This window comes from Dasypus novemcinctus, chromosome 4, assembly GCF_030445035.2.
Source record: "Dasypus novemcinctus isolate mDasNov1 chromosome 4, mDasNov1.1.hap2, whole genome shotgun sequence".
NCBI classification, from domain to species: Eukaryota; Metazoa; Chordata; class Mammalia; order Cingulata; family Dasypodidae; genus Dasypus; species Dasypus novemcinctus.
In genome coordinates this window covers 148,517,432-148,523,431 of record NC_080676.1, presented here as the reverse complement: position 1 = coordinate 148,523,431, position 6,000 = coordinate 148,517,432, and positions in this window count along the sequence as shown.

The window sequence follows — 6,000 nt, the reverse complement described above, 5'->3', positions numbered from 1 at the left end:
GGCAACCCATATTCTAGATTCTAACTCTTTGAGTTTGCTTATTCCCTCTCCCTCTCTCTCAATATATGTATCCTTGAGCCAAGGCTATGCTGTTTTGACCACTGTAATATGGTCATAGCTTTGTAATATGCTTTAAAGATAGGAAATGTGAGTCCTCTAAATTTGCTCTTTTTACTATTTGGGGCCCTTTACCATTCTAAATAAATTTGATAATTGGCTTCTCAGTTTCTTCAAAGTAGGCTGTTGGAATTTTGTTTGGGATTGTGTTGAATCTGTTAATCATTTTAGGTCGAATTTTCACCTTCATGATATTTAGACTTCCAGTCCATGTATACAGAATGTCCTTCCATATATTTAGGTCTTCCTTAATTTCTTTAGCAATGTTTTATAGTTTTCTGTATACAAGTCCTTTATATCCTTGGTTAAATTTATTCCTAGATGTTTGATTCTATTACTTGCTATTGTAAATGGAATTTTTCTTCTTGATTCTTCCTCTAATTGCTCATTACTAGTGCATAGAAACACTACTGAGTTTTGCAAGTTGATATTGTATCCTGCCACTTTGTTAAATTCATTTATTAGCTTTGTTGTAGGTTTTGGGGGGACTTTCTGTATAAAGGATCATGTCATCTGTAAATAGTGAGTTTTACTTCTTCCTTTCCAGTTTGGATGCTTTTATTTCTTTTTCTTGCCTAAATCGCCTTTGCTAGAACTTCCAGAATAATTTCAAGTAACAGCGGTGACAGTGGGTACACTTGCCTTGTTACAGATCTTAGAGAGAAAGCTTTTGATCTTTTCTCTTTGTATATGATGTCAGCTGTGGGTTTTTCCATATATGCCATTTATCATGTGGAGTACATTTCCTTTTATTCCTTTTTTTCTAAGTGTTTTTATTAAGAAAGGATGACGGATTTTGTCACGTGTCTTTTCTATATCAACTGAGATTTTCGTGTTTTTTTCTCTTCATTTTGCTAATGCAGTATATTACATTAATTGCTTTTCTTATGTTGGACCACTCTTGCATAGGATAAAACCTATTCATTCATGGTGTATAATTCTTTTAATGTGCTGTTAGAGTTGATTTCAGGTGTTTTGTTGAGGAATTTTTTGTATCTACATTCATAAGAGAAATCAGTCTGTAGTTTTCTTTTCTTATGGTATCTTTACCTAGCTTTGGTATCAGGATAATGTTGGCCTCATAGAATGAGTTAGGTAGCGTTCCCTCCTCTTCAAAATTTTAGAAGAGTTTGAGCAGGATTGGTATTACTTCTTCTTGAAATGATTGGTGGAATTCACCTGTGAAGACATCTAGTCCTGAGATTTTCTTTGTTGAGAGGTTTTTAATAACTGAATAATCTCTTTACTTGTAATTGTTCTGTTGAGGTCTCCTATTTCTTCTAGAGTCAGTGTAGGTTGCTTGTATATTTCTAGGAATTTGTCAACTTTAGGTTGGTAAATTTGTTGGCACAGTTGTTCACAATGTACTCTTATGGATCTTTTTGTTTCTGTGAGGTGAGTAGTAATGTGTCTCCTTCATTTCTGATTTAATTTTTTTGAGCCGTCTCTCTTTTCCTTCTTTGTCAGTCTAGCTAAGTGTTTGTCAATTTTAATGATCTTTTCAAATAACCAAATTTTGGTTTTGTTAATACTCTATTGTTTTTTTAAATATTCAATTTCAATATTTCAGTTCTAATTTTTGTAGATTTTTTTCCCTTCTGCTTGCTTTACAATTAGTTTGCTGTCCATTTTCTAGTTCCCCCAGGTGTACAGTAAGGTCATTGATTTTAACTCTCTCTTCTTTTTTAATGCACTCATTTAGAACTATAAATTTCCCTCTCAGCACTGCTCTTACTGCATCCCTTAAATTTTGATGGACTGTCTTCTCATTTTCACTCATCTCAAGATATTTACTGATTTCCCTTGCAATTTCTTCTTTGACCTACTGATGGTTTAAGAATGTTGTTTAACTTCCATATATTTGTGGATTTTCCAGTTCTCTACCTCTTATTGATTTCCACCTTCATTCTATTAAGGTCAGGGAAGATACTTTGTAAAATCTGAATCTTTTGAAATTTATGAAGACTTGTTTTTGTTTTTGTCCAATATTAGTATGGCTACCTCAGCTCTTTTTTGGTTAATATTTGCATGGCATATCATTTCCATTCTTTTGCTTTCAATCTCTTTGTGTCTTGGGTCTAAGGTGAGTCTCTTAAAGGAACATATAGTTGGATCCTGCTTTTTTATCCATTCTGCCAATCTGTGTCTTTTGATGGGGAGTTTACTCCATTAGCATTCAGTATTATTACTGTAAAGGCAGTACTTATTTTAACCATTTTGTCCACTGTTCTTTTATACATCTTTTTTTTTCTCCCTTTTCCTTTATTGCAACCTTCTTTTCTGTATTATTTATCTTTTGTGGTGTATCTGACTGATAACCTTTCTCATTTCTGTTTCTGTACATATTTTTAAGTACTTTCTTTGTGATTATCCTTGGGCTTATACTACACAACCTACATCTATAACCTACTAGTTTGAAAAGATACCAACTTAGCTTCAATAGCATACATGTCTCTGCTCTCATATCCCTATGTTTCCCCTCTTTATGTTGATTTTGTCCCATTTTATGTCTTTATACTTCATGTCCATTATCAGGAAATAGGCCTTTACTTGTACAATTATATTCTGATTCTTAAAGAGTAGAGTTGTATATTGAGGATATAATACTACTGGGTTTTTCTTTTTTTTTTTTTTAAGATTTATTTATTTTATTTATTTTTCTCCCCTTCCCCCCTCCCACCCCAGTTGTCTGTTCTCTATGTCTATTTGCTATGTGTTCTTTGTCCACTTCTGTTGTCAGCAGCACGGGAATCTGTGTTTCTTTTTGTTGCATCATCTTGTTGTGTCAGCTCTCTGTGTGGGCGGCGCCATTCTTAGGAGGCTGCACTTTGTTTTGTGCTGGGCAGCTCTCCTTATGGGGTGCACTCCTTGCGTGTGGGGCTCCCCTATGCAGGGACAACCCTGTGTGGCAGGGCACTCTTTGCATGCATCAGCACTGCGCATGGGCCAGCTCCACACGGGTCAAGGAGGCCCGGGGTTTGAACTGCGGACCTCCTGTATGGTAGATGGATGCCCTAAACACTGGGCCAAGTCTGCTTTCCACTATTGGGTTTTGCATTTACTGTTTTAGGCAGCCTCATTGAAGATCATCATTTCTTCACACTACTCAAGCCATTTTTTCCTGTCTTTTTCTTTTAACCTGCAGAACTCCCCTTAGTAATAATTTAGTAGGGCAGGTCTTTTGTTGACAAACTCTCAGTTTCCATTTATATGTGAATATTTTAAACTCTCCCTCTTTTTTGAAGGATGGTTTTCCTGGATAAAGAATTTGGGGCTGGCAGTCTTTCTCTTTTAGTACCTTAAATATATCATACCCCCCATGGTATCAGATGAAATCCTGACACTTTTTAAAAATGTATTTTCTATTTATTTTTAAAAGATACATAGATTACATAAAATGTTACATAAAAAATATAGGGGATTCCCATATGCCCCACTCCCCACACCTCCCACTTTTTCCACATTGATAACTTCTTCATTAGTGTGGTACATTCATTGCAATTGATGAACACATTTTGGAATATTTCCACACAGCATGGATTATAGACTACATTGTAGTTTACACTCTCTCCCACTCAATTCTGTAGGTTATGGCAGGATACATAATAGCCTGTGTCTGTCTTTGCAATGTCATTCAGGACAATTCCAAATCCTGAAAATGCCCCCACATTACACCTCTTTTCCCTCTCCCTGCCTTCAACACTTCCAGTAACCGCTATCTCCACATCAATGATATAATTTCTTCCATTGCTAGAATCACAATAAGTCTATAGTAGAATACCAGTAAGTTCACTCTAGTCCATATTTTGTTCACCAATCCTGAGGATTCTGGGATGGTGATGCCTACTCCACCTCTAATTGAGAGGGGGCTTTGATTCCATATGGCTGATGAATGGGAGTCTCTTACTTGCAGTTGTAGACTTTCTCAGTTCCTTGGTGTGGTGGCTGTCCATCCTCACCTCCTTGTTATTGTCCTGGGTGAGTCCAATGAACTGAAAAGTAGGTATTGCAACTTCACTGAGGCTCAGGGCCCAACTGGCACATGGACAGTCCAGAGATTCAAGTCTCTTGGACATACACCTACCAACTCCAGTGCCAATTATAGGTTCAATAACAGGGACAGAAGAGGCATGTGCAGAGGAGTCACATCTGAGTCCAACTCTGTCACATTCAGGAGCACAAATTACAAAGTAGGGCCCCCTGGCAAGACACCAAACTCCAGCACTATCTTTGACACTTAAACTTATGAGGATCGCTTGAATGAGACACATCACTTTTCTTTTTTTTTTTAAAGATTTATTTATTTATTTTATTTCTCTCCCCTTCCCCTTCCACCCCCATTGTCTGCTCTCAGTGTCTATTTGCTGCGTGTTCTTCTTTGTCCACTTCTGTTCTTGTCAGTGGCACGGGAATATGTGTTTTTTTGTGTGTGTGTCATCTTGTTGTGTCAGCTCTCCGTGTGTGTGGCGCCATTCCTGGGCAGGCTGCACTTTCTTTCGCGCTGGGCAGCTCTCCTTATGGGGCGCACTCCTTGCGCATGGGGCTCCCCTACACGGGGGACACCCCTGCGTGGCACGGCACTCCTTGTGCACATCAGCACTGCATGTGGGCCAGCTCCACACGGGTCAAGGAGACCCAGGGTTTGAACCGTGGACCTCCCATGTGGTAGACAGATGCCCTAACCACTGGACCAAGTCCGCTTCCCCCACATCAATTTTCTATTGTTGCTTTCAGAATTCTCTCTTTGTCTTTGGCATTTGACATTCAGATTAGTATATATCTTGGAGTAGGCCTCTTAGGATTTATCCTGTTTGGAGTACATTGCACTTCTTCGACATGTATATTTTAGGTCTTTCATAACAGTTAAGAAATCTTTGGCCATTATTTCCTAAAATAGTCTCTCTGCCCCTTTTCCCTTTTCTTCTTCTCGCACATGCATGATACATATGTTTCATGTGCTGTCACTAAATCCCTGAGAAACTGCTCAATTGTTTCTATTATTTTCTCTGTTCTTTTGGCTGTTCCTTTTCAATTGTCCTGCATACTGGTTTGCTGATTCTTTCTTCTGCCTGTTCAAATTTCCTGTTGTTGTATGCCTTTAGTGTATTTTAATCTTTATTATTGTACCTTTCCTCTCCATAATTTCTGTTGTATTTCTTTTTATAATTTCAGGTTCTTCCATATCCTCACAGATTGTCTTCTTAATATCCTTTAGCTCTATATGCATACTTTCCTTCATCTCCTTGAATTGATTTAGATTTATTTGAACTTCTTTGATTAGTTCTTCCAAATTCTGTGTCTTCTATGTAGTTTAATTCACTTCCTTGACTGAACCATAGCTTCCTTTTTCTTAGTATGGCTTGCAACTTTTTTGCTATTGTCTGGGTATGTGATTATCTTTCATTTTAAACATTTTTTTAGTTAACTCATCTGATTATCTTGATGAGTTAACGCTGGAGGTCAGTTTCTCCCTCTTGTCTAGGGTTTTATTGGTGATTGGCTTTGTATTAAGGCTCTTCTTTAATGCATGGTCCAAGTTATTCTGAACTTTTAGAGTTGCCTGTGTTTAACAGTTCAGGTTTTCTCAGTTCTTATTCATATGATTCTTGCCTTGGATAGGCAGTACAATTTCTAAAATTGAATTTCTTATGCAATTGTTTCACCTCCAGGAGAAAGCTCTCTTTCTTCTGTTTCTTCTTGTGAATCTTGATCTGTTCTATTCCTTTTTGTGCAGAATTTTCTCCCTAGCACTTATGATTTGCTTAAATTTTCTCCCTACTCATTGCCCCGTTTCCTTATACTTTTCAGTTTTGTGACCCATCCTGTCTTTCGGCAGTTCTGACCCTCCCATTTTTTTTCTGTGAGGCTTTTCTGCCTTTGGTG